Source organism: Eriocheir sinensis, unplaced genomic scaffold (assembly GCF_024679095.1).
Source record: "Eriocheir sinensis breed Jianghai 21 unplaced genomic scaffold, ASM2467909v1 Scaffold1129, whole genome shotgun sequence".
Lineage (NCBI taxonomy): Eukaryota > Metazoa > Arthropoda > Malacostraca > Decapoda > Varunidae > Eriocheir > Eriocheir sinensis.
In genome coordinates this window covers 99,363-110,000 of record NW_026110440.1, presented here as the reverse complement: position 1 = coordinate 110,000, position 10,638 = coordinate 99,363, and the positions used below count along the sequence as shown (strand labels likewise).

The following is a 10,638-nucleotide window of genomic DNA, read 5'->3' as shown; positions in this document are numbered from 1 at the left end:
GCTTGTGAGCCTGGGTGATGGGGAAAACACACATCCAGATAATCACAGTTACCTTCCCCAGGTTTCCCTGGCATATATTTACCTGAGCCCATGGATCCGTAGCTCTGTGGGCGTACTGCTAACCACTCACCACAGCTAGTTGATAATTTTGTGTGCAGGAGCTGGGATGCTAGTTTAGTGAAGCTGGGTTATTAGTTTGGGGTTAGTGGTGAGGCTGTTTGTGGGGACTAGGTTAACAATTTAGTGGGGCTGGGTTAACAGTTTAGTGGGGCTAGGTTAACAGTTTGAGTGGGGCTAGGTTGTGGGTGGTGGGGCTAGAGTTAACACAGTTTGAGTGAGGCTAGGTTAACAGTTTGAGTGGGAGGTTAACAGTTTGGAAGTGGAGCTTGGTTGGCAACAGTTTAGTGGGCTAGGTTAACAGTTTAGTGGGAGGCTAGGTTGGCAACAGTTTAGTGGGGGCCTGGGCTAACAATTTGAGTGGGAGCTAGGTTAACAGTTTAGTGGTGGAGCTTGGTTAACAGTTTAGTGGGGTTAGGTTGACAGTTTGAGTGGGGCTAGGTTAACAATTTAGTGGGGCTGAGGTTAACAGTTTGGTTGAGGGCTAGGTTAACAGTTTAGTGGGGCTAGGAAAACTAACAGTTTAGTGGGGCTAGGTTAACAGTTAAGTGGGGCTAGGTTTACAGTGGGGCTAACAGTTTGAGTGGGAGCTAGGTTTACACACGATTTAGTGGGGAGTAGGTTAACAGTTTGAGTGGAGCTTGGTTAACAGTTTAGTGGGGCTAGGTTAACAATTTAGGTGGGGCTGGGTTAACAGTTTAGTGGGGCTAGGTTAACAGTTTAGTGGGGCTAGGTTAACAGTTTAGTGGGGCTAGGTTTAATTTAGTGAAATTGAGTTAACAGTTTAGTGGGGCTAGGTTTACAATTTAGTGGGGGTAGGTTAACAGTTTAGTGGAGCTTGGTTAACAGTTTAGTGGGGCTAGGTTAACAGTTTAGTGGGGCTAGGTTAACAGTTAAGTGGGGCTAGGTTTACAATTTAGTGGGGCTAGGTTAACAGTTTAGTGGGGCTAGGTTAACAGTTTAATGGGGCTAGGTTAACAGTTTAGTGGGGCTAGGTTAACAGTTTAGTGGAGCTTGGTTAACAGTTTAGTGGGGCTGAGTTAACAGTTTAGTGGGGCTAGGTTAACAGTTTAATGGGGCTAGGTTAACAGTTTAGTGGGGCTAGGTTTACAATTTAGTGGGGCTGGGTTAACAGTTAAGTGGGGCTAGGTTTACAATTTAGTGGGGCTAGATTAATATTCTAGTGGGGTTAGGTTGCCACTTTGATGGGGCTATATTATCAATTAAGTGGGCTTGGTTAATAATTTAATGGGGTTAGGATACTATCTTAACTGGGCTAAACTACAAATTTAGTTGGACTAGGTTAATTTATAGGGGCTAGGTAACTAACTTAATGGACTAAATACCAGCTATAGGGTTAGTCAATAAATTAATGGGGCTCGGTAATACGACGTAGTCTTAGGACACCTGTTGAGGTGCTATGAAGAGCCCTCACCTGGGTCATGTCGCGGTCGGGCTCGTGGAGAGGCGCGGACAGAATGAGCCGCACCACCAGAGCCACAACAAGCAGCACCAGCGGCAGCACGTGACGGGCCATCCTCCGCGCGAGAAGCTGCCCTGCAAAACACCGGTGACGGAAAAGTAAACAGAGAGAGAGAGAGAGATATATATTTTAGTTATTACATTATACCCAGCAAGCGTGTAATGAACGGCTAATATAAAGTAATAGAATATATACATATAATCACGACTTGGAGTAAAAATCTAACGAATTAAATGCTGCACATTTTATAGACATAATTTTAGTGTCCGTGGTGTGATAGGTAACATATGACACTTCGTGAACTGAAAGACCGTTGAATTTGGATGGTTTTGTTTGATCATAAAGATGCAAAGAGAAACCGATTAGGCTCCACATAGTTGTTTTAGACCAATCTATTACGACTGGTAATAAGCAGATGCAGTGGAATACGGACTCGTGTATTTTCAACAATAACAACAACTAGGCGGTGCCTGAGTGGTTAGCGTGCTGGGCTCACATTCACCACGCCATGGGCAACGTCATTTCGAATCCTGACGCTACCACCTGAGGGGTTTTCAGTCACCGCCGAGTGGCTAAGACTACCCACATGCTGTCCAGAAGACCACCTATCAACCCGGACTCTAGAAGAAACCGTCCAGTGAATCAAGAATGAGTTCGGGGCGGCATGAGCCAGCATAACGCCACGACGGGCAGGCCGACCGTCTGGCCCCTGAAGAAAGCCTACTGGCGCTATAGGCGGGGATGTAAAAAAAACAATAAGTAAATAGTCATTATATTATTATTATTATTATTATTATTATTATTATTATTATTATTATTATTATTACTACTATTATTATCATTATTGTTATTATCATTATCATTATCATTGTTGTTGTTGCTATTATTATTATTATTATTATTATTATTATTATTATTATTATTATTATTATTATTATTATCATCATCAAATTTACCAGTACCGCTGCACATGTACTACCCATCATAATCAGCCACCCACACACATGATGTGATGCTAAAAGTCACGCAGATAAGAGTTATTTACATGGCTGAAAAGGAAAGCAAATTTTTCAACGGTCACTCCAAGGTAAAGGGTCACTCGTTACCTGACAAGGCAACGCGAGAAGCGCCACGGGAGGTGGAGTGGTGGAGCGGGGGAAGGAGCGAGGGGGAAGGTGACAGAGTTTATGATCCGACGACCTCCCACCCATGCACTCCTAAAGGTCAAGGGGTCGCCGCTTAGTGCCTTTCATGACGTCATTTTCGTCCAGGCTCCTGGTTTCCTTGATGTGTCGAAGGCTCAACCAATGACCAGGTCTAGGACAGTTTTCTGACTAACGAACGAGACGCTAGAGCAGGGAACGTGTCTTTGGTGGGTCTAGGTCGTCCCCTGCGGTGCTGTGACAGTGACTCCACGACCCCTGCGGCTGAACACTTCAAAATATCCGTTGTAGAAATTTATCCTTCCCAAGTATACGCATGTATGAGATGCTGTTCTTCTATTTTGTGTGAAACACTGACGTTGGAAAAAGGTCAGAGATGAGGGAAAGAACAATAAGGGAAGACAAGTGGGAAGACCAGTGGCGTATGTATCTTCACGATGTAAGGATGGCTTATATTCTCGCGAGTGACAAGGCATGGCCCTAAGGAAATAATTTCTGGGTATTCATTTCTAACGGAAGGTGAAGTAAAACAAAGCAAGTAGGGGAAAATGGGTTCGAGCCATGGCGTAGTACCCCAGTCCCCCTCGGATGCGCTGCTCAGGAGGCTCACAGGGCGGCCCGACCAAATATTCCTGTCGTGGTGTTTGAATACGACGTCAGCAGCCGACAGGCGGCGCCTTACTGACACCACGGACAGGAGCGAAATCATTGTCTCAAAGCACAGTTTCACGACTGCTACTTCTACCTTATAACAGTTTCTTCACTGATACTTTCTTAAGATATAAAATAATAGTATTTCATGAATTATCATTTAGCATGACACTGGCTGGGAGGGAGCTGTGGAGATCGAAGTCTAGAGGCCATTCACGCCCACATGCACGAACCCCAGCGTCCAAGAGATGACGCATCCTTGACGTCTCTTCAAAACATCAGTTCACTTAAAGCTCTGGCAGCCACACATACCTTGGGGCACACGCAGGCTGAGGGTGTCTGTAATGCAGGAAAGATGAGGTCACGATGAGGCCGTTAACGATCAGGGCCACACGACAAGGACGTCAGGCAACTTCTGGCACGCCTCGCTCGCTTCCCCTCTTGAGGCTCGGGGCGGAGGGAGGAGTGAAGTGGGAGGCTGGTGAGTGGTGGTGTGGAGTGCCCTCTGCTATGGCTGAGCCAGGACGGCTCGACAGGGTACCCCAACCAGCTGATGCATCTCATCCCTCTACGCTAAACATACCGCCCATTGTTCAGCCTCAACCGACGCCCGTGGAAGGAAGTCGAGGAGTACTCCATTCATGTTGCTCGAGACCATCATGAACCTGACAGAACCCTTAGTTGTTAATATAAGATATCTTGAGTATTATAGTTTGGTGAACATGGAACGCTTGCAAACCTAACCAGCCCAGCATTAGGATTCGGTACTTGTATACAAAACAGGAGGTTACCGCGCCCAAACAGAGGCCGGCTGTTCCCTCTCCTGCCGTGCCTCTTCCCCTCCACGACACGGCACCTACTGGCCTGTCAAATTAGGTCGTTACAAGAATCGTTTCTATTAATTAACCTCATTGTGGGCCTACAAATGTATTGAAGCAAACCTTCAGAAAAGTTTCAAATGTGATATTAAATGTTTCTTTTCTGTGCATTTCAAGCGTCTGAAGACTTCACTACGCTGTTTTTGTATTTCAGTAACACCTGCTCAGTCATTCATGACTTCAATGGTAGTACTCCGTGATATGGGTGGCCCATCTTTTTCAAGGGGCGTGTTGTTCTTACAACTTTTACCTATGTTCACACAGTCGCTGTTTTGCAGGTTGTAGCTTAGGTCTGTGAGTGCAAATTAAGCCATGTTAGAGATGTTTTTATTAATTTTAAATGAAACAAATTCTTACAAAAATCTGAATTTGTTCATAGTAATTCACTTACTGCGAATTAGACTAAACTGTTATGTGTATTATCTTTCCAGTCCTTCTGCCTATGCAGCGGGAAACTCTTACATAACCCATCATTGTGACACGCCGAGGACGTCGGCCTTCATTGCCTGTAAATCTGCCTACCATGTGAGCCTCTTGCCGGAGGGACTCAACATATAGCTCTCAATCACTTCTGCTGGGACAACACAACCCTTTACGGTAACGCCATTACCCTCTCTAACTTCCAAACTGTCTTATTTGTAAAGTACGTGATCATGCTTAATATTATCCATGCCAAGAGGTACAGCCATTAGTAAGCCAGAGAGCTCGCAGCATTCAGTAACAGTAGGTAGATAGGTAGGAAGACACCTACTGAAACGGGCATCAGTTACTCCCCGTGAGGTATTTATGGGAAGCGTGGAGGGTGCTAACGGCGGAATTTTCAGTGAAGCTCTTCCCTCTTCGTCGAAGCGTCGCTTAGAGAGTGTGTTTCCGTGAAGAGATATTTTCAAACCCTAGTTTCTCTTCCCCCTTCGAACAATCTTTCCGTGTAGTGTTGGTACTACTGCAAATCAAACAAACGTTGAAAACCGAAACATTAATGCATTTTAAATTTTTGTTTCTATAATGGAAAATATTGTGTGGCAAGTACTTATGTAAGCAGTGCTTGATACAGTGACAGACACTATATATAGCAGAAAATTTACATTGATGGGTTTAATTGGTTGGTATCTGTGGCTATGTTTGCTTCGCTCTGATATCGTCCCGTTACCTGTGGGCGGAGCTTAGGAGACCTCGTTAGAATAAACTGCTTTTATTTTCTTTATTTTCCTCCTGTTCCATGAGATCTCTTTCTCCCTTCGTTATTTCTCCCTTATAAATATATTTTTAACTAGCTTTAGAGCTCCTATCAGTGGGTGGAAAATGGTATCATCTATATTGCTGAGCTTTGCTAAGCTCCACCCACAGGTGACGTCACGAGTTTGGAGATTGGCTGTGGGAAGCCCAGCACGGAGTACCACATAGCACCACATATTCATACAGACTTGTGAAACATTCGCCCGGAGGCCGAAGCCTACCTGTCAGTCCGTCACTTTTAAATTTGTCCCAGCAATCTTCATGCTTATGGTTTGAAGTGCACGCCCTACAAACGCTTAAAAAGGAGAACTGTTGTGAATAGTTGAGTCTGAAGGGTAGGGGCATGCTGGCTTGGAGGTGCGTTCCAGTGTTGGCTTAAATTATCATGGGAACCGTGAAGTCTTGAATAAACAGAAAAAAATAATGTTTCTCGCATTGTATGACTTTTTATATAAGGCCTAGAAAATTTAAATTGTTCTTATACCCAATTAATAATACAGCAACATGGAAAAATGTTGTAATAAAGCATTAAATGTGCGAAGATATTAGCGAAGAGCGGGCCTTCACCTCCTCTTCGTCAAGAGAAGTATTTCATTTCTTTCCCGCTCGCCGCTTCGCGCGCTGCATCAAAGACACTCCTCGTCACTGAGCATACCGTTTGGTCCACGAAGCCTCGTTTCCTCGCGGGAAGGGGGAAGAGAATCACTGAGAATACGGCCGTAAAGCTCTCCAAAGACCCTTCCTATGTCCTCGCTTTCCGTTTCCCTATTGTCTCATCAACACCAGAGAGTAGTTCAGCATGCTTTCTATTGGCGGGCACACACGATCCGGCCTGGCCCGTCCGGCCGGCTCAAAGTGGGCGGGGCTAAAGGCCTTCTGTCCGTGTGTGTGGGTGTATTTCGTCCGGCCTGGGCTCATGAAGTGGCCGGATGGCCGTCGGTCTGTGTTTGAAAATCCCTCCGGCGCGGCCTCACGCCTCACCGCGTGTTTGGCTCATTTGGCGCGGCCTTGAGGCGGGAAATCAGCGTCACTGGCAGCCGCCGTGTAAACATTTGCAACACGTACTACGTAGGGTCTCTGCAATTGAAATGTCAGACGTTTGGCTAGATAAGGAGTTCTGGGTGGACTTTATAGAACTTTATAAGGGACAGCCATGCTTATGGAATGTGAGGCATAAATCATATGCAAACAGACATGAAAAATGCAGCATACGAGATGCTTGTCAATAAAATGAAGGAGAAAATTAAAGATGCAGACTGCGATATGGTGAAAAAGAAACTGAATAATACGCGCAGTTCCTTCAGAAAAGAGATGAAAAAAATTGAAGCATCTAAAAGATCAGGTGCCATACAGGCAGGGGTGTGGAGTCGGATTTTCAAAACTCCGACTCCGACTCCGACTCCAGTAAATTTAAATGTTGCGACTCCGACTCCGACTCCAGTAAATTTAAATGTTGCGACTCCGACTCCGACTCCGACTCCAGGAAATTTAAATGTTGCGACTCCGACTCCGACTCCGACTCCAGTAAATTTAAATGTTGCGACTCCGACTCCGACTCCAGGAAATTTGAAGGTTGCGACTCCGACTCCGACTCCGTTTTTTTTTTTTTTTTTTTTTTACAGTATGATATATATATATATATATATATATATATATATATATATATATATATATATATATATATATATTGTTTTTTTTTTTACCAGCCTTGGATATCAATTAGCAATTATCCTCCATGATAGAATTAAATATACACATTAGCTCATGCAAAACACCATAAAATATGGCAAAAGGATACCTGTACTATCTGTTGTCAGGTGGTTGTTGCGGCATGTTACCGCCCTCCTTCCTTAGGTATATCCTCAAGAAATACAAATAAAAAGCATGAAAAAATATTAAAAATACCAATATTCCCGCAGACTGTTTGATTGGACATATCTTCCAAAACGTCAATTTCTCCCAATTTGTAAGAATCTCCATGAAGTGAAATCTTTACTAAAAAAATTAGCACGTAAAGGAGTCGGAGTCGCTCATATTTTTACCGACTCCGACTCCGACTCCGACTCCGACTCCGACTCTGACTCAATTCACCTCGACTCTGACTCCGACCTGACTCTGACTCCAATTCCGACTCCGACTCCGACTCCGACTCCGGCCAAAAGTAGCCGACTCCTCGACTCCTCGACTCCGACTCCGACTCCGACTCCACACCCCTGCATGATACAGGTCAGCTTCAGGAAGCGGCTCCATGGTATCGCCGCGGTGGCACGACAGTTGATTTTTCATGAGGCCGCCACACCGTGTGTGTGCCTCACGATGTGCCGACGATGCCCCACCCACTTTTATCGGCCGGACGGGCCAGGCCGGACCGTGTGTGCCCGCCATAAAGACAGATCCTTTCTATTTCCACATCACACTACATGCACACAATATACACACCATTTCCCCAAATTTTACAAATACAAAATGGCGTACTTTATTAACAGAGCCTCGGAGTCCCCGCCTGGGGGGGGTCCACAAATTCCCCAGGGAGGACTCCCCTTCTGGCTGCCGACTTGAAAGGTGCCTTGATAACTTCTCAGACCTCTTTCTTATTAATTTCTGCAACATTCGCAGTCTTCGTACCAATATCCATTCCGTGGAGCACCATCTCTCCTCCTCTAAACCTCACCTTCTCTTTCTCACCGAAACACAGGTCTCGGCGGCTGCTGACAGTAATCTATCGTGTGTTCCCTCCTTCTAACTCTGTCCTAAATTTCAATCCAAAACTGGATGTTGCGCCTACGTGCGCAACAACATCACTTGTTCTCGTGCCCACGACCTTGACTCTTCTGAATTTTCCACCATCTGGCTAAGACTTCATTGTCATTCTATTACTAAATACATATGTGTTGTTTATCTCTCACCTAATTATATCAACTATGTGAAATTCTTCGACTACTAAAACTCTAAAGTGGAGCATATCTTGACCCACTTTCCCTTCGCTGAAATCTCCATCCTAGGAGATTTCAATGTTCACCACCAGCTTTGGATTTCATCCTTTTTCACCGACCAGCCTGGTGAGCAAGCCTACAACTTTGCTCTCCTCAGTGATCTAGAGAAGTTGGTCCGGCACCCTACACGTATTCCCGACCCTCTTGAGTCAGGCCCATCGACTCTAACTTGAGCCCTGTGGCTTGGCATGGAGAAACCCCCATTTTTATAGATCTAGCGATGACCTGCATGGCGATCTGTCTCACTGTTAGTCTGTACGTTATCTATTTATAGAAAAAAAAAAATATATATATATATATATATATATATATATATATATATATATATATATATATATATATATATATATATATATATATATATTTTTTCATAATACGACTGCATGGTGTTATGAATGGCCTGGGATTAGAGGGAAAGACAACGACTCAGTAAACCTTCCATATCACTTTGCAACGTGGCTTATGCGACGGTGCCGCCTGACGGACCTTGGCAGCAGGCAGTACGCCACACCATTCAGCGTTCCGCCACAATGGACAACTCAAGTAGATCCCACTCGCGCCCTGCAGCCATGCAAGAGAGAGAGAGAGAGAGAGAGAGAGAGAGAGAGAGAGAGAGAGAGAGAGAGAGAGAGACTCTCTGAGGAGAGTATTGGAGTGATGTGGCACCAGCGCGGTCTCGTGGGGAATCCCGGAGTCGCTCCCAAGGGCTCAAGTTAAAAATCGATAGACTATAGACCTCTTCCTTACCTCTAACCCTTCTGCTTACTCTGTCAAACTGTTCTCTCCGTTGGGCTCCTCCGATCACAACCTTATTTCTGTATCCTGTCCTATCGCTCCTGTACAGCCTCTGGACCCACAGAAAAGTCGATGTTTCTGGCATTTTGCTTCAGCTCGGTGGGAAGACCTGAGGATGCACTTTTCCGATTTCCCGTGGAATGATCACTGCTTCCAGGAAAGAGAGCCCTCTGTGTGTGGTGATTGTCTCTGGAATGGAGGCACACATTCCACGTGCAGGGAAAAAACCTAACGGCGCAATAGGCCGCGACGTAAAAATAAATAATAATCCAAGTGTGTAATTCATTAAACATACCGTACTTCCACCGAACGGCGCTGCAGACACAGTGAGAGGTTGCAGAATACTGGGAAGGGGAAGCTGTAGCAAACACGACCCCAAGTATGCCTTTGGCTTGATAAAGATGAAACCTTAGTTATATATAATATTATTTACAGCCTTGTAATCGGAATAAGCCACTCTATTGCGTCTCGGGATAAAGAGGAGTGAAACAAAATAATGAATGGGATAACTATCGACGACAATTCCGTACTTCATACATATTGACATAATAACATATAGTATAAAAAAACATATAATATAATAAAATAATGGAGATTAATTAAAATAATCAGAAACATCTCAAGTAATGGACGTCTTTCTCTTGATTTTGCGGCGCCCTTCTCATTAAGCCGCGAATTTTGAAAAATCAACCGCTTTGGTGCGAATCGCCATAACTCCCTTATTTCTGGGGCTACAGAAAAGTTATTGATATCAATCGACGGAGTATATATAATAAGGCACTTAATATAGGTTGATTTATATAGTGAAATGATTATATAAAAATAGTAACTTTTTTTTATATAGATATCTTAAAATGGTTTTAATACAAGACAGTCAACATATTAAAATGTTCATATATGAAGTTTTATGCAAATATATTATTTTTTGTAACGTCAGGAAGGTTTTTCGTAGCGGCGTTTGAAATGAGTCAGATTCGGCGAATGTTCATCGCGACTTCCGGTCGAGCTCGAGCGAAATCTACTGAAGATAGGAAGGCGTGCTTGGTGGCAAATGAAAGCTCTTTTAATACAGATTAATAATTAAAATAGAAAAATTGAAAAATATTCAATAAATAAAAAGGTTATAAGCAAAAAACTAAGACGTCCAAATCGCGGCAAAAAGGCCGAAAAGCAGGTTATATTGTGACGGCTCGACAACGAACCTAGAATCGAGCTATCAAAACATCCACCGATTTGGTCAAACTACATTACCAAGAGGGGCTACATGCCAAATTACAGCCGTCTAGACGCAATAGCAAGGCCACACTAGACAAAAACGGCAA

General features: G+C 44.1%; 1 long non-coding RNA gene across 1 annotated transcript in view; it reads right to left on the bottom strand.

The window, feature by feature from the left end:
- Positions 1-3,744, bottom strand: part of LOC126989298 (uncharacterized) — a 4,506-nt gene extending 762 nt beyond the window's left edge. The window contains exons 1-2 of the long non-coding RNA XR_007743162.1: positions 3,727-3,744; positions 1,553-1,674 (exon numbers count right to left, since the gene is read on the bottom strand). This is a non-coding gene — a long non-coding RNA (uncharacterized LOC126989298). The remainder of the gene's footprint in view (positions 1-1,552; positions 1,675-3,726) is intronic.
- Positions 3,745-10,638: the final 6,894 nt, after the last annotated feature.